Below are 27850 nucleotides of genomic sequence, written 5' to 3' on the forward strand. Positions count from 1 at the left end.
ATGCATTATACAGCTGTATAATTTATGCAGGGCCGGCTTTAGGGCGGTGCGGCCGCACCACATGCTGACCTGGATTGGGGGCGCTGACCTCAAGGGGCACTGTGTTTAGCAATGACTTATGAAACTTGTCATTTAAAACCACCTTCTGAAAAGTTCCTTGTGTTAGGGTCTCAAGGCGCTGGGGTGGGGGAGCTACTGGTCATTTAAACAATGTGTTGAGGCGTTTTCTGAACGTCAAGAGGTCTTCAGTCTGGCGAAGATGGAGTGGTAGGGAGTTCCAGGTCTTGGCGGCTAGGTAAGAGAAGGATGTTCCTCCGGCGGTGGTGCGGAGGATGCGGGGGACGGAGGCGAGGACGAGGCTGGCGGAACGAAGATTGCGGGTGGGAGTGTGGAAGGTGAGTCTGTCATTTGGGTAGGCTGGACCTGTGTCGTGGAGGGCCTTGTGTGCGTGGATGAGGAGCATGAAGGTGATCCTTTTCGATTTTGTTAGCCAGTGTAGATCTCTGAGGTGGGGGGAGATGTGGTTGCGGCGTGGGACGTCAAGAATGAGGCGGGCAGATGCGTTCTGGATTCTTTGCAGCTTTGTTTGGAGTTTGGTTGTTGTTCCTGCATATGGGGCATTTCCATAGTCCAACCGGCTGCTAACCAGGGCGTGGGTGACGGTTTTCCTGGTTTTGACGGGGATCCACATGAAGATCTTGCAGAGCATGCGGAGAGTGTTGTAGCAGGCAGAGGAGATGGCGTTGACCTGCTGAGTCATGCTGAGTGTGGGGTCCAAGATGAATCCCAGGTTGCGTGCGTGTGTGAGGGTGCGAATCCTAGGGAGGTGGGCCACCAGGAGTCGTTCCATGCTGAGGGGTTGGTGCCAAAGGTGAGGATTTCTGTTTTGTCTGTGTTTAACTTGAGGCGGCTTGATTCCATCCAGCTGGCGATGGTGTGAAGTCCGTTGTGGAGGTTGTTCTTTGCAGTTGTAGGGTCTTTTGTGAGGGAGAGGATGAGCTGAGTGTCGTCTGCGTAGAAAACCATGCTGATGTGGTGGATTTGTGCGATGTTGGCGAGGGGGGCCATGTAAACATTGAAGAGCGTGGGGCTGAGCGATGATCCTTGGGGGACGCCACAGATGATTCTGGAGGCTTCTGACAGGAACGGTGGGAGCCGGACTCTCTGGGTTCTGCCTGCGAGAAATGACGAGATCCGGTCGAGTGCCTTGTCGTGGATTCCAGTGTTGTGGAGGCGTGTGCGGAGAGTATGATGGCATACCGTGTCGAAGGCTGCGGAGAGGTCCAGGAGGATGAGTGCTGCTGTTTCTCCTTCGTCGAGCATGGTCCTGATGTCGTCTGTGGCAGCAATAAGTGTGGTCTCTGTGCTGTGGGTTTTGCGGAATCCGGATTGGGAGGTGTTGAGCACCTTGCTGTCTTCCAAGAACCGGGATAGTTGGCTGTTCACGTTTTTTTTTCGATGACCTTGGCTGGGAAGGGGAAGAGGGAGATCGGCCGGTAGTTCTTGGGGTCGTCTGGGTCTGCCTTTGGTTTCTTCAGCAGGACGTTGACTTCTGCGTGCTCCTATCTTTCTGGGAAGGTGGCTGACTCGAAGGAGCTGTTGATGGTGTTGCAGAGGTGGGGAGCAATGATGATGTTTGCTTTATTGAAGATATTGTGTGGGCAGGGGTCCGATGGTGATACGGAGTGGATGGAGGCCATGGTGTTGGCGGTGTCTTCTATGTTGACGGGGGTCCAGGTGTCTAGGAGGTGGGTGTTGCTTTGGGCGTGGGGTCCGTGGGTGTTTGTAGTCAGCTGGTGGGTCTGGGGGTTGAAGCTGTTGTGGATTTCTTCTATCTTTCAACGGAAGTGGGTTGCAAGTGAGTTGCAGAACTCCTGTGATGGCGGGGGTTCGTTGGAGCAGGTTCTGGGAGTGGAGAGCTCTTTGATGATGCCGAAGAGCTCTTTACTGTTGTGAGCGTTGGTGTCAATGCGGTTTTTGAAATGGGACCTTTTAGTGATGCGGACCAGTTGGTGGTGTTTGCGTATGGCATCTTTGAAAGCAATGTGGTTGGAGTTGGTAGGTTCAAGGTGCCAGGTTTTTTCCATTCTGCGACATAGCCGTTTGGATTCCTGTATGGCTGGGGTGAACCAGCTGTCCTTGATTCTGTGGAGGGTGTTTGGGGGTTCTTTGAGCGGTACGAGGGTGTTGCCGCAGTGTTCTATCCAGCGATGCAGGTTGGTGGTGGCTGTGTTGAGGTCCTGGGTCCCAGGGGGTGGGGCCCGGGCGAGGGTGGAAATCAGCTGATCCGTTGATATTTTGCTCCATTTGCTTCGGGGGGGTTGTGTGCGGTGGTTGTGAGTGACTTGCCATAAAGTAGCATAGAGGGTTAATATGCCTGCTGCAAAGAACAGAAATATATTTTATGTGGATAGCTTAGAGTGATAGTAACGCCAGCCTTTACCAGCACATTAAAACAAATGAATGCATGTAAAAGGGGGCTACGGAGAGATGAGAGTCACATTTGTGGGTGCTAGTGAGTGAATCCGAGGAGATGGTCATGGGGGGGGGATGCCAAAAAGGACTGCCGCACAGGGCACCACCAGCGATAAACCGACTCTGAATTTATTGTGCATGTGTGCTTGATGTAAACTGCTTTGTCAGCATACACTGGGACAAATAGTGCTATAAAAGAATACAAATTAAAAAAAATGCCATTTATATCAATATTTGCGTAATTAGTCATACAGGCGGTTAAATCTTGCATTTTTACAGCGCTAGCAGATCTCTTACATTTGGAGCTCAAAAAAGTTACAAACTTGCTTCTAAATCCTAGCTTCTCTTAGGTACTTGCGAAGAGATAACATGGTGTGTCCCGTTGTTTTCTTCCATTGCTTCGGTGCCTAGGTGTTCAACTCCATTAACTTCCATCCAGTATTAAACTCAAACAAAAAGAGGGCTAATAGCGCTTTTAGTCGGCCTTTGTTTAAGCCTTGCTGAAGGAGTTAATAAGAAAGCCCACTTACAAGCTGCTGCACTGAACGTTTTCAAACGCTTAGAAAACGGGGACCACATCACCCAAGTCTGTGTTGCACCCTCAGTCCCACCCTTACTCTTCAATTATCAAGGGGCTGCAGAGGATGTTCCCCCTGCGCTAAACTCTCAAGCAAAACCCCAAACTACCGCCATCACGTTTAACAGCGACTGCTCCTGTGCAGCTATCTGGCACTTCACAAGGAATAAAGCCGACCTAAACCTAACATACTCTTTTGCCCAGCGAGTGCCAAAATAATTACACTTGGAAATGTACTATACAGGTGTAACTGTTATTTGGACAGATTAAAAAATATGGGCAATCTACTTCAACATGGATGGTTTAAGGGGAAAATAAGGAGGAGCAGAGGAAGGGCCATGCAAACCTACAAAAAACCTACAGAAGTGTAAGGTAAGCAAGAACAATAAATAAGTCAAGTAAAATAAGTAAGGTAGGTATGTAAGGTAAGTAAGTTATGTAAGTAAATAAGTAAGGGAAGTAAAGTAAATAAGTAAAGTATAACTTTTGTAAAGCACGCAATAGCCAAGGCGTCTTAGTGCGAATTAGCTTTAGGGTGTCATAGTGTCCCTGGTGGGGCAAAAGCCCAGGGTCTTTTGTCTTTGGAGGTGTGGGAGTGCAGGAGGTCCAAGGTCCACGGTGGTGGTGGTGGAGAGGAGGAGCAGGGTACCTGGAGAGAGGTTTAGGGTCTCTGAGGGTGAATGTTCTCAGGAATGAGACCTGTGCAAGGTTCCTCGGTATGCAGGATGCATAAAGGTCGGGATGCAAGACCTCTAGAGGTACGTGGTTCCTGTAGGAAGGGAACTTGAGAATCCCTGGGGTGTGGAAGGTGCAGGGTCCCTGAGAGATGGACTTCCTCTGAAGCTGCTGAATGTGCAGGGTCCCTGTTGGTGACAGAGGTGTTGGGTGTCTATATATAAGAGAGGTACAGGGTCCATGAGGTGGGGAAGTGTAGTGTCTCTGAAGATAGGGGTTGAGGAGGTAAGCACGGGCGTGCGGGGTCCCTGGGATAGGAACTGTAGGGTCCCTGGAGGCAGAACTGGTGCATAATCCCTATCCGTGGGGGAGTCATGCTTAGTCTATGTGGATGGCTGGTGTGCAGGATGCCATACGGTAGGAGTGATGCCCTGTCCCTGTGGGTGAGAACTTGCAGCCTTTCTTTAAGTGGGGGAGAGGCAGGGTGCTGGGAGGCGAGTGGTGTCTCTAGAGGTGAGAAGGTGCAGTGTCTCTGGACTGGAGGTTGTAAGCGTCCAGGGACCTTTGAGATGAGACTTCACCTTGAGGTATGCAGTGTCGGATCATCTATTGCTCAGTAAACGCTCACTTCTGGGTGTTTCATCATCGGACCAGAATCTGGGTATCGGCTTCACTCTGGCCACATCCGCATCACACACCATTCTCGCCTCAAGCCCCTGATTCCTGTCACCTACGTTTATCACAAATTGCCTTAACTTTTACAACCTCATAATTTAGCTTCTTCCGCTAGTAGCACCTGCACGTCAAACTGAAATTCTGTGAAACAACCCCCCTCCACGGGTCTCCTCACTCCTAACCTTTACTTGACCACAATAAAGCGCTTCGTCAGGGTGCTAAACGCTATGTAAATGCAATTACAACAATACAATACACCTTGCTCTCCGTCTTGAAGCCATCAGATTATTTGGTGCTCCCAGTTACTGCCGTTGTATTGAATGCAGTGCAAGAATGATTTGCATATCACAACACTGCGAGGTTTCGGGCTGGTTGCCGCAGGTGTTTCTCTATTTTGCTCTCTGCGGATGTTCCTTCTCTCCCCATCCCAGTATTCAAAGCCCTGCACCCAACATATGTCTTTCAAAGGCACTCTCTACTTTCACCCCCTCACGTCCCGGTTTAAGCACGACTTGCATGTTCTTCTCTTTCTGTATTTCCATCCTCCTGTTTTGAAATGTGTGCCGTTCTGCATGGATATATGTTTACGGTAGTAAAACAACACGAATTAGGAGGCCATACATTAGTGGTAAAATGGCGTTAGAGCTTTTCCTAAAATGTAACCCTTGGCCCGTACGGGGATCGAACCCGCGACCTTGGCGTTATTAGCACCACGCTCTAACCAACTGAGCTAACCGGCCAATGCGTGACCCCACAAAATGTTCACTTAAGTACGTGAGACACGGCTCAACAGTTCCCCCTGTTCAGTAGTTTACAGTTGAAAAGTATACATTCATAAGCTTAACTGTGCCAAGAAGTTCAATTGCCTTGTCTACTACTCAAAAGCAGCGTGGAAGTCTGCTAGGGTCACCACTAAACACCAAACAATGCTGCTACCAAACCTGCAAGGACACAGACATACTCACCCACATTCTCTCATCAAAAAGAGGATTCTTTTTTTGTTTACATTCTTGATGATTTAGCATCATGTCGATGTCTCCAAAAATGACATCATGTGACCTTTGCCCCGTTTAGCTCATCACTGGCAATATCATCACCGTCATTCAGGAGGGGACTGTCGCCTGACCTCCCAATACATTTTCCAGGCTATAGTCACTACTAATGTACATGTCTGCAAACAGTTAATCTGGTTTATTGTGAAAAGGCACTACATCATCCCACTGATAAACAAATGCTATTAGTGTACTAAGAGGCAAGTCACTTACCATCTAGACCTAAACATGGGCTCGATTCTTACTGCAAATGAAGGAACATTATAGTCCATCAAATGAAATACAAGAGATTTTTGTACAGTGTACACCCTCAACTCACATACTTGATGAAGTCTTTTGATGCGATAATGAAAAAAAGGGGTTCAGTGAAATAAAATATTTGCCTAAAATCACAATATTTGGTCAAGCCAGAAGCCATGACTGATCCCAAGATCTGTTTCACATGACATAATTCAGCCATTAAATGGATAGCTCTCCTTTTTAACAATAATGATTTATGCTTTCTTTTAATTCTTGACTTGTGAGGGAGAGCATGAATCAGACAAAAGCCATATGAATACCTGGCTCGTTTTGAGCTTGAGATTCCAAGAGGACCTTGAGCAGAGCCAGGCCTCTGGTTCGAAACTTCAGTGGCTCACCCAACCCCTGCAGACCACAGGCTTGCTTCCATCTAATTCTTCTGCACTCTGCAGAAGAGAGAAGAAATGTAATTTATATGCTATCCTTCCATGAAGCTCAGCAGTCTGGTCTGATATGGCAAGACGGTACTTACTGAACATTTGAAAGGGCTCAACTGGTGCTGAAATTGGAAAACATTTACTCCGGGAACCCATAACTTAGCAGTTATGGTCAGGCAAAGGAAAGGAGATAGTCACGAGGGGCGGAGTTTGAAAAGCAGAGTCTGACAGTCAACGTATACATCTACTAAAAAACTTCTGCTACAAAGAGACTGGAAACAAGGACATATGTGAAAGTATAGCTGTTCTGCATTACTTAATTGGTCACAGAGAGGCTGCATTTTAAAACATCTTGCAGGGTTAAGACGCATGCTATAGCAATCACTGTGTGCCCAGCAGTTCTGAGAGCATTATAATAGTAGTAAGATATCTTGCAATCTTGGGAGAATTCTTTGTTTTATCCAGTCAATGTTTTGACTCATAGAGTAGCATAGAAGGTTAATGTGGCTGCTTCCAAGCACATTATGTAACATGCAGATCACAGATTTTTTTTTATTTTTGTTACATTTAGATAGGTAAGTGGGCTACTGCTTTGAGCACTGAGGTAATTTTGGTACTTCCTGTTCAAACGTTGCAAGCCTTCTAATCTAGCACTGTGTTCTATTTACCAGGATTGACTTGAGTTTAAATCCTTATTGGGTTTTTACCCACAATATGTTATTCTAACATTGCAAAGAAGAGTTTCTTTGGGAAGTACTAAAGACTTATTAGTATAAACAACCACAATCACAGTGTTTCTCCTGACTGTCACTCTTAACATAAAATGTCTACAAGTATTGGTGATATGTGATTCCTAAACCTCATAAGCAATAACCCTCACTGCTTTAGCCTGTACAATGCATTATACAGCTGTATAATTTATGCAGGGCCGGCTTTAGGGCGGTGCGGCCGCACCACATGCTGACCTGGATTGGGGGCGCTGACCTCAAGGGGCACTGTGTTTAGCAATGACTTATGAAACTTGTCATTTAAAACCACCTTCTGAAAAGTTCCTTGTGTTAGGGTCTCAAGGCGCTGGGGTGGGGGAGCTACTGGTCATTTAAACAATGTGTTGAGGCGTTTTCTGAACGTCAAGAGGTCTTCAGTCTGGCGAAGATGGAGTGGTAGGGAGTTCCAGGTCTTGGCGGCTAGGTAAGAGAAGGATGTTCCTCCGGCGGTGGTGCGGAGGATGCGGGGGACGGAGGCGAGGACGAGGCTGGCGGAACGAAGATTGCGGGTGGGAGTGTGGAAGGTGAGTCTGTCATTTGGGTAGGCTGGACCTGTGTCGTGGAGGGCCTTGTGTGCGTGGATGAGGAGCATGAAGGTGATCCTTTTCGATTTTGTTAGCCAGTGTAGATCTCTGAGGTGGGGGGAGATGTGGTTGCGGCGTGGGACGTCAAGAATGAGGCGGGCAGATGCGTTCTGGATTCTTTGCAGCTTTGTTTGGAGTTTGGTTGTTGTTCCTGCATATGGGGCATTTCCATAGTCCAACCGGCTGCTAACCAGGGCGTGGGTGACGGTTTTCCTGGTTTTGACGGGGATCCACATGAAGATCTTGCAGAGCATGCGGAGAGTGTTGTAGCAGGCAGAGGAGATGGCGTTGACCTGCTGAGTCATGCTGAGTGTGGGGTCCAAGATGAATCCCAGGTTGCGTGCGTGTGTGAGGGTGCGAATCCTAGGGAGGTGGGCCACCAGGAGTCGTTCCATGCTGAGGGGTTGGTGCCAAAGGTGAGGATTTCTGTTTTGTCTGTGTTTAACTTGAGGCGGCTTGATTCCATCCAGCTGGCGATGGTGTGAAGTCCGTTGTGGAGGTTGTTCTTTGCAGTTGTAGGGTCTTTTGTGAGGGAGAGGATGAGCTGAGTGTCGTCTGCGTAGAAAACCATGCTGATGTGGTGGATTTGTGCGATGTTGGCGAGGGGGGCCATGTAAACATTGAAGAGCGTGGGGCTGAGCGATGATCCTTGGGGGACGCCACAGATGATTCTGGAGGCTTCTGACAGGAACGGTGGGAGCCGGACTCTCTGGGTTCTGCCTGCGAGAAATGACGAGATCCGGTCGAGTGCCTTGTCGTGGATTCCAGTGTTGTGGAGGCGTGTGCGGAGAGTATGATGGCATACCGTGTCGAAGGCTGCGGAGAGGTCCAGGAGGATGAGTGCTGCTGTTTCTCCTTCGTCGAGCATGGTCCTGATGTCGTCTGTGGCAGCAATAAGTGTGGTCTCTGTGCTGTGGGTTTTGCGGAATCCGGATTGGGAGGTGTTGAGCACCTTGCTGTCTTCCAAGAACCGGGATAGTTGGCTGTTCACGTTTTTTTTTCGATGACCTTGGCTGGGAAGGGGAAGAGGGAGATCGGCCGGTAGTTCTTGGGGTCGTCTGGGTCTGCCTTTGGTTTCTTCAGCAGGACGTTGACTTCTGCGTGCTCCTATCTTTCTGGGAAGGTGGCTGACTCGAAGGAGCTGTTGATGGTGTTGCAGAGGTGGGGAGCAATGATGATGTTTGCTTTATTGAAGATATTGTGTGGGCAGGGGTCCGATGGTGATACGGAGTGGATGGAGGCCATGGTGTTGGCGGTGTCTTCTATGTTGACGGGGGTCCAGGTGTCTAGGAGGTGGGTGTTGCTTTGGGCGTGGGGTCCGTGGGTGTTTGTAGTCAGCTGGTGGGTCTGGGGGTTGAAGCTGTTGTGGATTTCTTCTATCTTTCAACGGAAGTGGGTTGCAAGTGAGTTGCAGAACTCCTGTGATGGCGGGGGTTCGTTGGAGCAGGTTCTGGGAGTGGAGAGCTCTTTGATGATGCCGAAGAGCTCTTTACTGTTGTGAGCGTTGGTGTCAATGCGGTTTTTGAAATGGGACCTTTTAGTGATGCGGACCAGTTGGTGGTGTTTGCGTATGGCATCTTTGAAAGCAATGTGGTTGGAGTTGGTAGGTTCAAGGTGCCAGGTTTTTTCCATTCTGCGACATAGCCGTTTGGATTCCTGTATGGCTGGGGTGAACCAGCTGTCCTTGATTCTGTGGAGGGTGTTTGGGGGTTCTTTGAGCGGTACGAGGGTGTTGCCGCAGTGTTCTATCCAGCGATGCAGGTTGGTGGTGGCTGTGTTGAGGTCCTGGGTCCCAGGGGGTGGGGCCCGGGCGAGGGTGGAAATCAGCTGATCCGTTGATATTTTGCTCCATTTGCTTCGGGGGGGTTGTGTGCGGTGGTTGTGAGTGACTTGCCATAAAGTAGCATAGAGGGTTAATATGCCTGCTGCAAAGAACAGAAATATATTTTATGTGGATAGCTTAGAGTGATAGTAACGCCAGCCTTTACCAGCACATTAAAACAAATGAATGCATGTAAAAGGGGGCTACGGAGAGATGAGAGTCACATTTGTGGGTGCTAGTGAGTGAATCCGAGGAGATGGTCATGGGGGGGGGATGCCAAAAAGGACTGCCGCACAGGGCACCACCAGCGATAAACCGACTCTGAATTTATTGTGCATGTGTGCTTGATGTAAACTGCTTTGTCAGCATACACTGGGACAAATAGTGCTATAAAAGAATACAAATTAAAAAAAATGCCATTTATATCAATATTTGCGTAATTAGTCATACAGGCGGTTAAATCTTGCATTTTTACAGCGCTAGCAGATCTCTTACATTTGGAGCTCAAAAAAGTTACAAACTTGCTTCTAAATCCTAGCTTCTCTTAGGTACTTGCGAAGAGATAACATGGTGTGTCCCGTTGTTTTCTTCCATTGCTTCGGTGCCTAGGTGTTCAACTCCATTAACTTCCATCCAGTATTAAACTCAAACAAAAAGAGGGCTAATAGCGCTTTTAGTCGGCCTTTGTTTAAGCCTTGCTGAAGGAGTTAATAAGAAAGCCCACTTACAAGCTGCTGCACTGAACGTTTTCAAACGCTTAGAAAACGGGGACCACATCACCCAAGTCTGTGTTGCACCCTCAGTCCCACCCTTACTCTTCAATTATCAAGGGGCTGCAGAGGATGTTCCCCCTGCGCTAAACTCTCAAGCAAAACCCCAAACTACCGCCATCACGTTTAACAGCGACTGCTCCTGTGCAGCTATCTGGCACTTCACAAGGAATAAAGCCGACCTAAACCTAACATACTCTTTTGCCCAGCGAGTGCCAAAATAATTACACTTGGAAATGTACTATACAGGTGTAACTGTTATTTGGACAGATTAAAAAATATGGGCAATCTACTTCAACATGGATGGTTTAAGGGGAAAATAAGGAGGAGCAGAGGAAGGGCCATGCAAACCTACAAAAAACCTACAGAAGTGTAAGGTAAGCAAGAACAATAAATAAGTCAAGTAAAATAAGTAAGGTAGGTATGTAAGGTAAGTAAGTTATGTAAGTAAATAAGTAAGGGAAGTAAAGTAAATAAGTAAAGTATAACTTTTGTAAAGCACGCAATAGCCAAGGCGTCTTAGTGCGAATTAGCTTTAGGGTGTCATAGTGTCCCTGGTGGGGCAAAAGCCCAGGGTCTTTTGTCTTTGGAGGTGTGGGAGTGCAGGAGGTCCAAGGTCCACGGTGGTGGTGGTGGAGAGGAGGAGCAGGGTACCTGGAGAGAGGTTTAGGGTCTCTGAGGGTGAATGTTCTCAGGAATGAGACCTGTGCAAGGTTCCTCGGTATGCAGGATGCATAAAGGTCGGGATGCAAGACCTCTAGAGGTACGTGGTTCCTGTAGGAAGGGAACTTGAGAATCCCTGGGGTGTGGAAGGTGCAGGGTCCCTGAGAGATGGACTTCCTCTGAAGCTGCTGAATGTGCAGGGTCCCTGTTGGTGACAGAGGTGTTGGGTGTCTATATATAAGAGAGGTACAGGGTCCATGAGGTGGGGAAGTGTAGTGTCTCTGAAGATAGGGGTTGAGGAGGTAAGCACGGGCGTGCGGGGTCCCTGGGATAGGAACTGTAGGGTCCCTGGAGGCAGAACTGGTGCATAATCCCTATCCGTGGGGGAGTCATGCTTAGTCTATGTGGATGGCTGGTGTGCAGGATGCCATACGGTAGGAGTGATGCCCTGTCCCTGTGGGTGAGAACTTGCAGCCTTTCTTTAAGTGGGGGAGAGGCAGGGTGCTGGGAGGCGAGTGGTGTCTCTAGAGGTGAGAAGGTGCAGTGTCTCTGGACTGGAGGTTGTAAGCGTCCAGGGACCTTTGAGATGAGACTTCACCTTGAGGTATGCAGTGTCGGATCATCTATTGCTCAGTAAACGCTCACTTCTGGGTGTTTCATCATCGGACCAGAATCTGGGTATCGGCTTCACTCTGGCCACATCCGCATCACACACCATTCTCGCCTCAAGCCCCTGATTCCTGTCACCTACGTTTATCACAAATTGCCTTAACTTTTACAACCTCATAATTTAGCTTCTTCCGCTAGTAGCACCTGCACGTCAAACTGAAATTCTGTGAAACAACCCCCCTCCACGGGTCTCCTCACTCCTAACCTTTACTTGACCACAATAAAGCGCTTCGTCAGGGTGCTAAACGCTATGTAAATGCAATTACAACAATACAATACACCTTGCTCTCCGTCTTGAAGCCATCAGATTATTTGGTGCTCCCAGTTACTGCCGTTGTAATTAATGCAATGCATGAATGATTTGCATATCACAACACTGCGAGGTTTCGGGCTGGTTGCCGCAGGTGTTTCTCTATTTTGCTCTCTGCGGATGTTCCTTCTCTCCCCATCCCAGTATTCAAAGCCCTGCACCCAACATATGTCTTTCAAAGGCACTCTCTACTTTCACCCCCTCACGTCCCGGTTTAAGCACGACTTGCATGTTCTTCTCTTTCTGTATTTCCATCCTCCTGTTTTGAAATGTGTGCCGTTCTGCATGGATATATGTTTACGGTAGTAAAACAACACGAATTAGGAGGCCATACATTAGTGGTAAAATGGCGTTAGAGCTTTTCCTAAAATGTAACCCTTGGCCCGTACGGGGATCGAACCCGCGACCTTGGCGTTATTAGCACCACGCTCTAACCAACTGAGCTAACCGGCCAATGCGTGACCCCACAAAATGTTCACTTAAGTACGTGAGACACGGCTCAACAGTTCCCCCTGTTCAGTAGTTTACAGTTGAAAAGTATACATTCATAAGCTTAACTGTGCCAAGAAGTTCAATTGCCTTGTCTACTACTCAAAAGCAGCGTGGAAGTCTGCTAGGGTCACCACTAAACACCAAACAATGCTGCTACCAAACCTGCAAGGACACAGACATACTCACCCACATTCTCTCATCAAAAAGAGGATTCTTTTTTTGTTTACATTCTTGATGATTTAGCATCATGTCGATGTCTCCAAAAATGACATCATGTGACCTTTGCCCCGTTTAGCTCATCACTGGCAATATCATCACCGTCATTCAGGAGGGGACTGTCGCCTGACCTCCCAATACATTTTCCAGGCTATAGTCGCTACTAATGTACATGTCTGGAAACAGTTAATCTGGTTTATTGTGAAAAGGCACTACATCATCCCACTGATAAACAAATGCTATTAGTGTACTAAGAGGCAAGTCACTTACCATCTAGACCTAAACATGGGCTCGATTCTTACTGCAAATGAAGGAACATTATAGTCCATCAAATGAAATACAAGAGATTTTTGTACAGTGTACACCCTCAACTCACATACTTGATGAAGTCTTTTGATGCGATAATGAAAAAAAGGGGTTCAGTGAAATAAAATATTTGCCTAAAATCACAATATTTGGTCAAGCCAGAAGCCATGACTGATCCCAAGATCTGTTTCACATGACATAATTCAGCCATTAAATGGATAGCTCTCCTTTTTAACAATAATGATTTATGCTTTCTTTTAATTCTTGACTTGTGAGGGAGAGCATGAATCAGACAAAAGCCATATGAATACCTGGCTCGTTTTGAGCTTGAGATTCCAAGAGGACCTTGAGCAGAGCCAGGCCTCTGGTTCGAAACTTCAGTGGCTCACCCAACCCCTGCAGACCACAGGCTTGCTTCCATCTAATTCTTCTGCACTCTGCAGAAGAGAGAAGAAATGTAATTTATATGCTATCCTTCCATGAAGCTCAGCAGTCTGGTCTGATATGGCAAGACGGTACTTACTGAACATTTGAAAGGGCTCAACTGGTGCTGAAATTGGAAAACATTTACTCCGGGAACCCATAACTTAGCAGTTATGGTCAGGCAAAGGAAAGGAGATAGTCACGAGGGGCGGAGTTTGAAAAGCAGAGTCTGACAGTCAACGTATACATCTACTAAAAAACTTCTGCTACAAAGAGACTGGAAACAAGGACATATGTGAAAGTATAGCTGTTCTGCATTACTTAATTGGTCACAGAGAGGCTGCATTTTAAAACATCTTGCAGGGTTAAGACGCATGCTATAGCAATCACTGTGTGCCCAGCAGTTCTGAGAGCATTATAATAGTAGTAAGATATCTTGCAATCTTGGGAGAATTCTTTGTTTTATCCAGTCAATGTTTTGACTCATAGAGTAGCATAGAAGGTTAATGTGGCTGCTTCCAAGCACATTATGTAACATGCAGATCACAGATTTTTTTTTATTTTTGTTACATTTAGATAGGTAAGTGGGCTACTGCTTTGAGCACTGAGGTAATTTTGGTACTTCCTGTTCAAACGTTGCAAGCCTTCTAATCTAGCACTGTGTTCTATTTACCAGGATTGACTTGAGTTTAAATCCTTATTGGGTTTTTACCCACAATATGTTATTCTAACATTGCAAAGAAGAGTTTCTTTGGGAAGTACTAAAGACTTATTAGTATAAACAACCACAATCACAGTGTTTCTCCTGACTGTCACTCTTAACATAAAATGTCTACAAGTATTGGTGATATGTGATTCCTAAACCTCATAAGCAATAACCCTCACTGCTTTAGCCTGTACAATGCATTATACAGCTGTATAATTTATGCAGGGCCGGCTTTAGGGCGGTGCGGCCGCACCACATGCTGACCTGGATTGGGGGCGCTGACCTCAAGGGGCACTGTGTTTAGCAATGACTTATGAAACTTGTCATTTAAAACCACCTTCTGAAAAGTTCCGTGTGTTAGGGTCTCAAGGCGCTGGGGTGGGGGAGCTACTGGTCATTTAAACAATGTGTTGAGGCGTTTTCTGAACGTCAAGAGGTCTTCAGTCTGGCGAAGATGGAGTGGTAGGGAGTTCCAGGTCTTGGCGGCTAGGTAAGAGAAGGATGTTCCTCCGGCGGTGGTGCGGAGGATGCGGGGGACGGAGGCGAGGACGAGGCTGGCGGAACGAAGATTGCGGGTGGGAGTGTGGAAGGTGAGTCTGTCATTTGGGTAGGCTGGACCTGTGTCGTGGAGGGCCTTGTGTGCGTGGATGAGGAGCATGAAGGTGATCCTTTTCGATTTTGTTAGCCAGTGTAGATCTCTGAGGTGGGGGGAGATGTGGTTGCGGCGTGGGACGTCAAGAATGAGGCGGGCAGATGCGTTCTGGATTCTTTGCAGCTTTGTTTGGAGTTTGGTTGTTGTTCCTGCATATGGGGCATTTCCATAGTCCAACCGGCTGCTAACCAGGGCGTGGGTGACGGTTTTCCTGGTTTTGACGGGGATCCACATGAAGATCTTGCAGAGCATGCGGAGAGTGTTGTAGCAGGCAGAGGAGATGGCGTTGACCTGCTGAGTCATGCTGAGTGTGGGGTCCAAGATGAATCCCAGGTTGCGTGCGTGTGTGAGGGTGCGAATCCTAGGGAGGTGGGCCACCAGGAGTCGTTCCATGCTGAGGGGTTGGTGCCAAAGGTGAGGATTTCTGTTTTGTCTGTGTTTAACTTGAGGCGGCTTGATTCCATCCAGCTGGCGATGGTGTGAAGTCCGTTGTGGAGGTTGTTCTTTGCAGTTGTAGGGTCTTTTGTGAGGGAGAGGATGAGCTGAGTGTCGTCTGCGTAGAAAACCATGCTGATGTGGTGGATTTGTGCGATGTTGGCGAGGGGGGCCATGTAAACATTGAAGAGCGTGGGGCTGAGCGATGATCCTTGGGGGACGCCACAGATGATTCTGGAGGCTTCTGACAGGAACGGTGGGAGCCGGACTCTCTGGGTTCTGCCTGCGAGAAATGACGAGATCCGGTCGAGTGCCTTGTCGTGGATTCCAGTGTTGTGGAGGCGTGTGCGGAGAGTATGATGGCATACCGTGTCGAAGGCTGCGGAGAGGTCCAGGAGGATGAGTGCTGCTGTTTCTCCTTCGTCGAGCATGGTCCTGATGTCGTCTGTGGCAGCAATAAGTGTGGTCTCTGTGCTGTGGGTTTTGCGGAATCCGGATTGGGAGGTGTTGAGCACCTTGCTGTCTTCCAAGAACCGGGATAGTTGGCTGTTCACGTTTTTTTTTCGATGACCTTGGCTGGGAAGGGGAAGAGGGAGATCGGCCGGTAGTTCTTGGGGTCGTCTGGGTCTGCCTTTGGTTTCTTCAGCAGGACGTTGACTTCTGCGTGCTCCTATCTTTCTGGGAAGGTGGCTGACTCGAAGGAGCTGTTGATGGTGTTGCAGAGGTGGGGAGCAATGATGATGTTTGCTTTATTGAAGATATTGTGTGGGCAGGGGTCCGATGGTGATACGGAGTGGATGGAGGCCATGGTGTTGGCGGTGTCTTCTATGTTGACGGGGGTCCAGGTGTCTAGGAGGTGGGTGTTGCTTTGGGCGTGGGGTCCGTGGGTGTTTGTAGTCAGCTGGTGGGTCTGGGGGTTGAAGCTGTTGTGGATTTCTTCTATCTTTCAACGGAAGTGGGTTGCAAGTGAGTTGCAGAACTCCTGTGATGGCGGGGGTTCGTTGGAGCAGGTTCTGGGAGTGGAGAGCTCTTTGATGATGCCGAAGAGCTCTTTACTGTTGTGAGCGTTGGTGTCAATGCGGTTTTTGAAATGGGACCTTTTAGTGATGCGGACCAGTTGGTGGTGTTTGCGTATGGCATCTTTGAAAGCAATGTGGTTGGAGTTGGTAGGTTCAAGGTGCCAGGTTTTTTCCATTCTGCGACATAGCCGTTTGGATTCCTGTATGGCTGGGGTGAACCAGCTGTCCTTGATTCTGTGGAGGGTGTTTGGGGGTTCTTTGAGCGGTACGAGGGTGTTGCCGCAGTGTTCTATCCAGCGATGCAGGTTGGTGGTGGCTGTGTTGAGGTCCTGGGTCCCAGGGGGTGGGGCCCGGGCGAGGGTGGAAATCAGCTGATCCGTTGATATTTTGCTCCATTTGCTTCGGGGGGGTTGTGTGCGGTGGTTGTGAGTGACTTGCCATAAAGTAGCATAGAGGGTTAATATGCCTGCTGCAAAGAACAGAAATATATTTTATGTGGATAGCTTAGAGTGATAGTAACGCCAGCCTTTACCAGCACATTAAAACAAATGAATGCATGTAAAAGGGGGCTACGGAGAGATGAGAGTCACATTTGTGGGTGCTAGTGAGTGAATCCGAGGAGATGGTCATGGGGGGGGATGCCAAAAAGGACTGCCGCACAGGGCACCACCAGCGATAAACCGACTCTGAATTTATTGTGCATGTGTGCTTGATGTAAATTGCTTTGTCAGCATACACTGGGACAAATAGTGCTATAAAAGAATACAAATTAAAAAAAATGCCATTTATATCAATATTTGCGTAATTAGTCATACAGGCGGTTAAATCTTGCATTTTTACAGCGCTAGCAGATCTCTTACATTTGGAGCTCAAAAAAGTTACAAACTTGCTTCTAAATCCTAGCTTCTCTTAGGTACTTGCGAAGAGATAACATGGTGTGTCCCGTTGTTTTCTTCCATTGCTTCGGTGCCTAGGTGTTCAACTCCATTAACTTCCATCCAGTATTAAACTCAAACAAAAAGAGGGCTAATAGCGCTTTTAGTCGGCCTTTGTTTAAGCCTTGCTGAAGGAGTTAATAAGAAAGCCCACTTACAAGCTGCTGCACTGAACGTTTTCAAACGCTTAGAAAACGGGGACCACATCACCCAAGTCTGTGTTGCACCCTCAGTCCCACCCTTACTCTTCAATTATCAAGGGGCTGCAGAGGATGTTCCCCCTGCGCTAAACTCTCAAGCAAAACCCCAAACTACCGCCATCACGTTTAACAGCGACTGCTCCTGTGCAGCTATCTGGCACTTCACAAGGAATAAAGCCGACCTAAACCTAACATACTCTTTTGCCCAGCGAGTGCCAAAATAATTACACTTGGAAATGTACTATACAGGTGTAACTGTTATTTGGACAGATTAAAAAATATGGGCAATCTACTTCAACATGGATGGTTTAAGGGGAAAATAAGGAGGAGCAGAGGAAGGGCCATGCAAACCTACAAAAAACCTACAGAAGTGTAAGGTAAGCAAGAACAATAAATAAGTCAAGTAAAATAAGTAAGGTAGGTATGTAAGGTAAGTAAGTTATGTAAGTAAATAAGTAAGGGAAGTAAAGTAAATAAGTAAAGTATAACTTTTGTAAAGCACGCAATAGCCAAGGCGTCTTAGTGCGAATTAGCTTTAGGGTGTCATAGTGTCCCTGGTGGGGCAAAAGCCCAGGGTCTTTTGTCTTTGGAGGTGTGGGAGTGCAGGAGGTCCAAGGTCCACGGTGGTGGTGGTGGAGAGGAGGAGCAGGGTACCTGGAGAGAGGTTTAGGGTCTCTGAGGGTGAATGTTCTCAGGAATGAGACCTGTGCAAGGTTCCTCGGTATGCAGGATGCATAAAGGTCGGGATGCAAGACCTCTAGAGGTACGTGGTTCCTGTAGGAAGGGAACTTGAGAATCCCTGGGGTGTGGAAGGTGCAGGGTCCCTGAGAGATGGACTTCCTCTGAAGCTGCTGAATGTGCAGGGTCCCTGTTGGTGACAGAGGTGTTGGGTGTCTATATATAAGAGAGGTACAGGGTCCATGAGGTGGGGAAGTGTAGTGTCTCTGAAGATAGGGGTTGAGGAGGTAAGCACGGGCGTGCGGGGTCCCTGGGATAGGAACTGTAGGGTCCCTGGAGGCAGAACTGGTGCATAATCCCTATCCGTGGGGGAGTCATGCTTAGTCTATGTGGATGGCTGGTGTGCAGGATGCCATACGGTAGGAGTGATGCCCTGTCCCTGTGGGTGAGAACTTGCAGCCTTTCTTTAAGTGGGGGAGAGGCAGGGTGCTGGGAGGCGAGTGGTGTCTCTAGAGGTGAGAAGGTGCAGTGTCTCTGGACTGGAGGTTGTAAGCGTCCAGGGACCTTTGAGATGAGACTTCACCTTGAGGTATGCAGTGTCGGATCATCTATTGCTCAGTAAACGCTCACTTCTGGGTGTTTCATCATCGGACCAGAATCTGGGTATCGGCTTCACTCTGGCCACATCCGCATCACACACCATTCTCGCCTCAAGCCCCTGATTCCTGTCACCTACGTTTATCACAAATTGCCTTAACTTTTACAACCTCATAATTTAGCTTCTTCCGCTAGTAGCACCTGCACGTCAAACTGAAATTCTGTGAAACAACCCCCCTCCACGGGTCTCCTCACTCCTAACCTTTACTTGACCACAATAAAGCGCTTCGTCAGGGTGCTAAACGCTATGTAAATGCAATTACAACAATACAATACACCTTGCTCTCCGTCTTGAAGCCATCAGATTATTTGGTGCTCCCAGTTACTGCCGTTGTATTGAATGCAGTGCAAGAATGATTTGCATATCACAACACTGCGAGGTTTCGGGCTGGTTGCCGCAGGTGTTTCTCTATTTTGCTCTCTGCGGATGTTCCTTCTCTCCCCATCCCAGTATTCAAAGCCCTGCACCCAACATATGTCTTTCAAAGGCACTCTCTACTTTCACCCCCTCACGTCCCGGTTTAAGCACGACTTGCATGTTCTTCTCTTTCTGTATTTCCATCCTCCTGTTTTGAAATGTGTGCCGTTCTGCATGGATATATGTTTACGGTAGTAAAACAACACGAATTAGGAGGCCATACATTAGTGGTAAAATGGCGTTAGAGCTTTTCCTAAAATGTAACCCTTGGCCCGTACGGGGATCGAACCCGCGACCTTGGCGTTATTAGCACCACGCTCCAACCAACTGAGCTAACCGGCCAATGCGTAACCCCACAAAATGTTCACTTAAGTACGTGAGACACGGCTCAACACTTCCCTCTGTTCAGTAGTTTACAGTTGAAAAGTATACATTCATAAGCTTAACTGTGCCAAGAAGTTCAATTGCCTTGTCTACTACTCAAAAGCAGCGTGGAAGTCTGCTAGGGTCACCACTAAACACCAAACAATGCTGCTACCAAACCTGCAAGGACACAGACATACTCACCCACATTCTCTCATCAAAAAGAGGATTCTTTTTTTGTTTACATTCTTGATGATTTAGCATCATGTCGATGTCTCCAAAAATGACATCATGTGACCTTTGCCCCGTTTAGCTCATCACTGGCAATATCATCACCGTCATTCAGGAGGGGACTGTCGCCTGACCTCCCAATACATTTTCCAGGCTATAGTCACTACTAATGTACATGTCTGCAAACAGTTAATCTGGTTTATTGTGAAAAGGCACTACATCATCCCACTGATAAACAAATGCTATTAGTGTACTAAGAGGCAAGTCACTTACCATCTAGACCTAAACATGGGCTCGATTCTTACTGCAAATGAAGGAACATTATAGTCCATCAAATGAAATACAAGAGATTTTTGTACAGTGTACACCCTCAACTCACATACTTGATGAAGTCTTTTGATGCGATAATGAAAAAAAGGGGTTCAGTGAAATAAAATATTTGCCTAAAATCACAATATTTGGTCAAGCCAGAAGCCATGACTGATCCCAAGATCTGTTTCACATGACATAATTCAGCCATTAAATGGATAGCTCTCCTTTTTAACAATAATGATTTATGCTTTCTTTTAATTCTTGACTTGTGAGGGAGAGCATGAATCAGACAAAAGCCATATGAATACCTGGCTCGTTTTGAGCTTGAGATTCCAAGAGGACCTTGAGCAGAGCCAGGCCTCTGGTTCGAAACTTCAGTGGCTCACCCAACCCCTGCAGACCACAGGCTTGCTTCCATCTAATTCTTCTGCACTCTGCAGAAGAGAGAAGAAATGTAATTTATATGCTATCCTTCCATGAAGCTCAGCAGTCTGGTCTGATATGGCAAGACGGTACTTACTGAACATTTGAAAGGGCTCAACTGGTGCTGAAATTGGAAAACATTTACTCCGGGAACCCATAACTTAGCAGTTATGGTCAGGCAAAGGAAAGGAGATAGTCACGAGGGGCGGAGTTTGAAAAGCAGAGTCTGACAGTCAACGTATACATCTACTAAAAAACTTCTGCTACAAAGAGACTGGAAACAAGGACATATGTGAAAGTATAGCTGTTCTGCATTACTTAATTGGTCACAGAGAGGCTGCATTTTAAAACATCTTGCAGGGTTAAGACGCATGCTATAGCAATCACTGTGTGCCCAGCAGTTCTGAGAGCATTATAATAGTAGTAAGATATCTTGCAATCTTGGGAGAATTCTTTGTTTTATCCAGTCAATGTTTTGACTCATAGAGTAGCATAGAAGGTTAATGTGGCTGCTTCCAAGCACATTATGTAACATGCAGATCACAGATTTTTTTTTATTTTTGTTACATTTAGATAGGTAAGTGGGCTACTGCTTTGAGCACTGAGGTAATTTTGGTACTTCCTGTTCAAACGTTGCAAGCCTTCTAATCTAGCACTGTGTTCTATTTACCAGGATTGACTTGAGTTTAAATCCTTATTGGGTTTTTACCCACAATATGTTATTCTAACATTGCAAAGAAGAGTTTCTTTGGGAAGTACTAAAGACTTATTAGTATAAACAACCACAATCACAGTGTTTCTCCTGACTGTCACTCTTAACATAAAATGTCTACAAGTATTGGTGATATGTGATTCCTAAACCTCATAAGCAATAACCCTCACTGCTTTAGCCTGTACAATGCATTATACAGCTGTATAATTTATGCAGGGCCGGCTTTAGGGCGGTGCGGCCGCACCACATGCTGACCTGGATTGGGGGCGCTGACCTCAAGGGGCACTGTGTTTAGCAATGACTTATGAAACTTGTCATTTAAAACCACCTTCTGAAAAGTTCCTTGTGTTAGGGTCTCAAGGCGCTGGGGTGGGGGAGCTACTGGTCATTTAAACAATGTGTTGAGGCGTTTTCTGAACGTCAAGAGGTCTTCAGTCTGGCGAAGATGGAGTGGTAGGGAGTTCCAGGTCTTGGCGGCTAGGTAAGAGAAGGATGTTCCTCCGGCGGTGGTGCGGAGGATGCGGGGGACGGAGGCGAGGACGAGGCTGGCGGAACGAAGATTGCGGGTGGGAGTGTGGAAGGTGAGTCTGTCATTTGGGTAGGCTGGACCTGTGTCGTGGAGGGCCTTGTGTGCGTGGATGAGGAGCATGAAGGTGATCCTTTTCGATTTTGTTAGCCAGTGTAGATCTCTGAGGTGGGGGGAGATGTGGTTGCGGCGTGGGACGTCAAGAATGAGGCGGGCAGATGCGTTCTGGATTCTTTGCAGCTTTGTTTGGAGTTTGGTTGTTGTTCCTGCATATGGGGCATTTCCATAGTCCAACCGGCTGCTAACCAGGGCGTGGGTGACGGTTTTCCTGGTTTTGACGGGGATCCACATGAAGATCTTGCAGAGCATGCGGAGAGTGTTGTAGCAGGCAGAGGAGATGGCGTTGACCTGCTGAGTCATGCTGAGTGTGGGGTCCAAGATGAATCCCAGGTTGCGTGCGTGTGTGAGGGTGCGAATCCTAGGGAGGTGGGCCACCAGGAGTCGTTCCATGCTGAGGGGTTGGTGCCAAAGGTGAGGATTTCTGTTTTGTCTGTGTTTAACTTGAGGCGGCTTGATTCCATCCAGCTGGCGATGGTGTGAAGTCCGTTGTGGAGGTTGTTCTTTGCAGTTGTAGGGTCTTTTGTGAGGGAGAGGATGAGCTGAGTGTCGTCTGCGTAGAAAACCATGCTGATGTGGTGGATTTGTGCGATGTTGGCGAGGGGGGCCATGTAAACATTGAAGAGCGTGGGGCTGAGCGATGATCCTTGGGGGACGCCACAGATGATTCTGGAGGCTTCTGACAGGAACGGTGGGAGCCGGACTCTCTGGGTTCTGCCTGCGAGAAATGACGAGATCCGGTCGAGTGCCTTGTCGTGGATTCCAGTGTTGTGGAGGCGTGTGCGGAGAGTATGATGGCATACCGTGTCGAAGGCTGCGGAGAGGTCCAGGAGGATGAGTGCTGCTGTTTCTCCTTCGTCGAGCATGGTCCTGATGTCGTCTGTGGCAGCAATAAGTGTGGTCTCTGTGCTGTGGGTTTTGCGGAATCCGGATTGGGAGGTGTTGAGCACCTTGCTGTCTTCCAAGAACCGGGATAGTTGGCTGTTCACGTTTTTTTTTCGATGACCTTGGCTGGGAAGGGGAAGAGGGAGATCGGCCGGTAGTTCTTGGGGTCGTCTGGGTCTGCCTTTGGTTTCTTCAGCAGGACGTTGACTTCTGCGTGCTCCTATCTTTCTGGGAAGGTGGCTGACTCGAAGGAGCTGTTGATGGTGTTGCAGAGGTGGGGAGCAATGATGATGTTTGCTTTATTGAAGATATTGTGTGGGCAGGGGTCCGATGGTGATACGGAGTGGATGGAGGCCATGGTGTTGGCGGTGTCTTCTATGTTGACGGGGGTCCAGGTGTCTAGGAGGTGGGTGTTGCTTTGGGCGTGGGGTCCGTGGGTGTTTGTAGTCAGCTGGTGGGTCTGGGGGTTGAAGCTGTTGTGGATTTCTTCTATCTTTCAACGGAAGTGGGTTGCAAGTGAGTTGCAGAACTCCTGTGATGGCGGGGGTTCGTTGGAGCAGGTTCTGGGAGTGGAGAGCTCTTTGATGATGCCGAAGAGCTCTTTACTGTTGTGAGCGTTGGTGTCAATGCGGTTTTTGAAATGGGACCTTTTAGTGATGCGGACCAGTTGGTGGTGTTTGCGTATGGCATCTTTGAAAGCAATGTGGTTGGAGTTGGTAGGTTCAAGGTGCCAGGTTTTTTCCATTCTGCGACATAGCCGTTTGGATTCCTGTATGGCTGGGGTGAACCAGCTGTCCTTGATTCTGTGGAGGGTGTTTGGGGGTTCTTTGAGCGGTACGAGGGTGTTGCCGCAGTGTTCTATCCAGCGATGCAGGTTGGTGGTGGCTGTGTTGAGGTCCTGGGTCCCAGGGGGTGGGGCCCGGGCGAGGGTGGAAATCAGCTGATCCGTTGATATTTTGCTCCATTTGCTTCGGGGGGGTTGTGTGCGGTGGTTGTGAGTGACTTGCCATAAAGTAGCATAGAGGGTTAATATGCCTGCTGCAAAGAACAGAAATATATTTTATGTGGATAGCTTAGAGTGATAGTAACGCCAGCCTTTACCAGCACATTAAAACAAATGAATGCATGTAAAAGGGGGCTACGGAGAGATGAGAGTCACATTTGTGGGTGCTAGTGAGTGAATCCGAGGAGATGGTCATGGGGGGGGATGCCAAAAAGGACTGCCGCACAGGGCACCACCAGCGATAAACCGACTCTGAATTTATTGTGCATGTGTGCTTGATGTAAACTGCTTTGTCAGCATACACTGGGACAAATAGTGCTATAAAAGAATACAAATTAAAAAAAATGCCATTTATATCAATATTTGCGTAATTAGTCATACAGGCGGTTAAATCTTGCATTTTTACAGCGCTAGCAGATCTCTTACATTTGGAGCTCAAAAAAGTTACAAACTTGCTTCTAAATCCTAGCTTCTCTTAGGTACTTGCGAAGAGATAACATGGTGTGTCCCGTTGTTTTCTTCCATTGCTTCGGTGCCTAGGTGTTCAACTCCATTAACTTCCATCCAGTATTAAACTCAAACAAAAAGAGGGCTAATAGCGCTTTTAGTCGGCCTTTGTTTAAGCCTTGCTGAAGGAGTTAATAAGAAAGCCCACTTACAAGCTGCTGCACTGAACGTTTTCAAACGCTTAGAAAACGGGGACCACATCACCCAAGTCTGTGTTGCACCCTCAGTCCCACCCTTACTCTTCAATTATCAAGGGGCTGCAGAGGATGTTCCCCCTGCGCTAAACTCTCAAGCAAAACCCCAAACTACCGCCATCACGTTTAACAGCGACTGCTCCTGTGCAGCTATCTGGCACTTCACAAGGAATAAAGCCGACCTAAACCTAACATACTCTTTTGCCCAGCGAGTGCCAAAATAATTACACTTGGAAATGTACTATACAGGTGTAACTGTTATTTGGACAGATTAAAAAATATGGGCAATCTACTTCAACATGGATGGTTTAAGGGGAAAATAAGGAGGAGCAGAGGAAGGGCCATGCAAACCTACAAAAAACCTACAGAAGTGTAAGGTAAGCAAGAACAATAAATAAGTCAAGTAAAATAAGTAAGGTAGGTATGTAAGGTAAGTAAGTTATGTAAGTAAATAAGTAAGGGAAGTAAAGTAAATAAGTAAAGTATAACTTTTGTAAAGCACGCAATAGCCAAGGCGTCTTAGTGCGAATTAGCTTTAGGGTGTCATAGTGTCCCTGGTGGGGCAAAAGCCCAGGGTCTTTTGTCTTTGGAGGTGTGGGAGTGCAGGAGGTCCAAGGTCCACGGTGGTGGTGGTGGAGAGGAGGAGCAGGGTACCTGGAGAGAGGTTTAGGGTCTCTGAGGGTGAATGTTCTCAGGAATGAGACCTGTGCAAGGTTCCTCGGTATGCAGGATGCATAAAGGTCGGGATGCAAGACCTCTAGAGGTACGTGGTTCCTGTAGGAAGGGAACTTGAGAATCCCTGGGGTGTGGAAGGTGCAGGGTCCCTGAGAGATGGACTTCCTCTGAAGCTGCTGAATGTGCAGGGTCCCTGTTGGTGACAGAGGTGTTGGGTGTCTATATATAAGAGAGGTACAGGGTCCATGAGGTGGGGAAGTGTAGTGTCTCTGAAGATAGGGGTTGAGGAGGTAAGCACGGGCGTGCGGGGTCCCTGGGATAGGAACTGTAGGGTCCCTGGAGGCAGAACTGGTGCATAATCCCTATCCGTGGGGGAGTCATGCTTAGTCTATGTGGATGGCTGGTGTGCAGGATGCCATACGGTAGGAGTGATGCCCTGTCCCTGTGGGTGAGAACTTGCAGCCTTTCTTTAAGTGGGGGAGAGGCAGGGTGCTGGGAGGCGAGTGGTGTCTCTAGAGGTGAGAAGGTGCAGTGTCTCTGGACTGGAGGTTGTAAGCGTCCAGGGACCTTTGAGATGAGACTTCACCTTGAGGTATGCAGTGTCGGATCATCTATTGCTCAGTAAACGCTCACTTCTGGGTGTTTCATCATCGGACCAGAATCTGGGTATCGGCTTCACTCTGGCCACATCCGCATCACACACCATTCTCGCCTCAAGCCCCTGATTCCTGTCACCTACGTTTATCACAAATTGCCTTAACTTTTACAACCTCATAATTTAGCTTCTTCCGCTAGTAGCACCTGCACGTCAAACTGAAATTCTGTGAAACAACCCCCCTCCACGGGTCTCCTCACTCCTAACCTTTACTTGACCACAATAAAGCGCTTCGTCAGGGTGCTAAACGCTATGTAAATGCAATTACAACAATACAATACACCTTGCTCTCCGTCTTGAAGCCATCAGATTATTTGGTGCTCCCAGTTACTGCCGATGTATTGAATGCAGTGCAAGAATGATTTGCATATCACAACACTGCGAGGTTTCGGGCTGGTTGCCGCAGGTGTTTCTCTATTTTGCTCTCTGCGGATGTTCCTTCTCTCCCCATCCCAGTATTCAAAGCCCTGCACCCAACATATGTCTTTCAAAGGCACTCTCTACTTTCACCCCCTCACGTCCCGGTTTAAGCACGACTTGCATGTTCTTCTCTTTCTGTATTTCCATCCTCCTGTTTTGAAATGTGTGCCGTTCTGCATGGATATATGTTTACGGTAGTAAAACAACACGAATTAGGAGGCCATACATTAGTGGTAAAATGGCGTTAGAGCTTTTCCTAAAATGTAACCCTTGGCCCGTACGGGGATCGAACCCGCGACCTTGGCGTTATTAGCACCACGCTCTAACCAACTGAGCTAACCGGCCAATGCGTGACCCCACAAAATGTTCACTTAAGTACGTGAGACACGGCTCAACACGTCCCTCTGTTCAGTAGTTTACAGTTGAAAAGTATACATTCATAAGCTTAACTGTGCCAAGAAGTTCAATTGCCTTGTCTACTACTCAAAAGCAGCGTGGAAGTCTGCTAGGGTCACCACTAAACACCAAACAATGCTGCTACCAAACCTGCAAGGACACAGACATACTCACCCACATTCTCTCATCAAAAAGAGGATTCTTTTTTTGTTTACATTCTTGATGATTTAGCATCATGTCGATGTCTCCAAAAATGACATCATGTGACCTTTGCCCCGTTTAGCTCATCACTGGCAATATCATCACCGTCATTCAGGAGGGGACTGTCGCCTGACCTCCCAATACATTTTCCAGGCTATAGTCGCTACTAATGTACATGTCTGGAAACAGTTAATCTGGTTTATTGTGAAAAGGCACTACATCATCCCACTGATAAACAAATGCTATTAGTGTACTAAGAGGCAAGTCACTTACCATCTAGACCTAAACATGGGCTCGATTCTTACTGCAAATGAAGGAACATTATAGTCCATCAAATGAAATACAAGAGATTTTTGTACAGTGTACACCCTCAACTCACATACTTGATGAAGTCTTTTGATGCGATAATGAAAAAAAGGGGTTCAGTGAAATAAAATATTTGCCTAAAATCACAATATTTGGTCAAGCCAGAAGCCATGACTGATCCCAAGATCTGTTTCACATGACATAATTCAGCCATTAAATGGATAGCTCTCCTTTTTAACAATAATGATTTATGCTTTCTTTTAATTCTTGACTTGTGAGGGAGAGCATGAATCAGACAAAAGCCATATGAATACCTGGCTCGTTTTGAGCTTGAGATTCCAAGAGGACCTTGAGCAGAGCCAGGCCTCTGGTTCGAAACTTCAGTGGCTCACCCAACCCCTGCAGACCACAGGCTTGCTTCCATCTAATTCTTCTGCACTCTGCAGAAGAGAGAAGAAATGTAATTTATATGCTATCCTTCCATGAAGCTCAGCAGTCTGGTCTGATATGGCAAGACGGTACTTACTGAACATTTGAAAGGGCTCAACTGGTGCTGAAATTGGAAAACATTTACTCCGGGAACCCATAACTTAGCAGTTATGGTCAGGCAAAGGAAAGGAGATAGTCACGAGGGGCGGAGTTTGAAAAGCAGAGTCTGACAGTCAACGTATACATCTACTAAAAAACTTCTGCTACAAAGAGACTGGAAACAAGGACATATGTGAAAGTATAGCTGTTCTGCATTACTTAATTGGTCACAGAGAGGCTGCATTTTAAAACATCTTGCAGGGTTAAGACGCATGCTATAGCAATCACTGTGTGCCCAGCAGTTCTGAGAGCATTATAATAGTAGTAAGATATCTTGCAATCTTGGGAGAATTCTTTGTTTTATCCAGTCAATGTTTTGACTCATAGAGTAGCATAGAAGGTTAATGTGGCTGCTTCCAAGCACATTATGTAACATGCAGATCACAGATTTTTTTTTATTTTTGTTACATTTAGATAGGTAAGTGGGCTACTGCTTTGAGCACTGAGGTAATTTTGGTACTTCCTGTTCAAACGTTGCAAGCC

General features: G+C 47.3%; 4 non-coding genes across 4 annotated transcripts; all 4 read right to left on the reverse strand.

The window, feature by feature from the left end:
• Nucleotides 1-5068: 5068 nt before the first annotated feature.
• On the reverse strand, nucleotides 5069-5142 carry TRNAI-AAU (transfer RNA isoleucine (anticodon AAU)). Its single transcript has one exon. It is a non-coding gene; the product is annotated as a tRNA-Ile (tRNA).
• A 6953-nt stretch (nucleotides 5143-12095) lies between these two features.
• TRNAI-AAU (transfer RNA isoleucine (anticodon AAU)) lies at nucleotides 12096-12169 on the reverse strand. The gene has a single exon. It is a non-coding gene; the product is annotated as a tRNA-Ile (tRNA).
• A 6952-nt stretch (nucleotides 12170-19121) lies between these two features.
• TRNAI-AAU (transfer RNA isoleucine (anticodon AAU)) lies at nucleotides 19122-19195 on the reverse strand. Its single transcript has one exon. It is a non-coding gene; the product is annotated as a tRNA-Ile (tRNA).
• Nucleotides 19196-26147: 6952 nt separating this feature from the next.
• TRNAI-AAU (transfer RNA isoleucine (anticodon AAU)) lies at nucleotides 26148-26221 on the reverse strand. Its single transcript has one exon. It is a non-coding gene; the product is annotated as a tRNA-Ile (tRNA).
• Nucleotides 26222-27850: the final 1629 nt, after the last annotated feature.

The sequence above is a fragment of the Pleurodeles waltl genome, chromosome 12 (genome assembly GCF_031143425.1).
Source record: "Pleurodeles waltl isolate 20211129_DDA chromosome 12, aPleWal1.hap1.20221129, whole genome shotgun sequence".
In the NCBI taxonomy this organism is placed as follows: Eukaryota; Metazoa; Chordata; class Amphibia; order Caudata; family Salamandridae; genus Pleurodeles; species Pleurodeles waltl.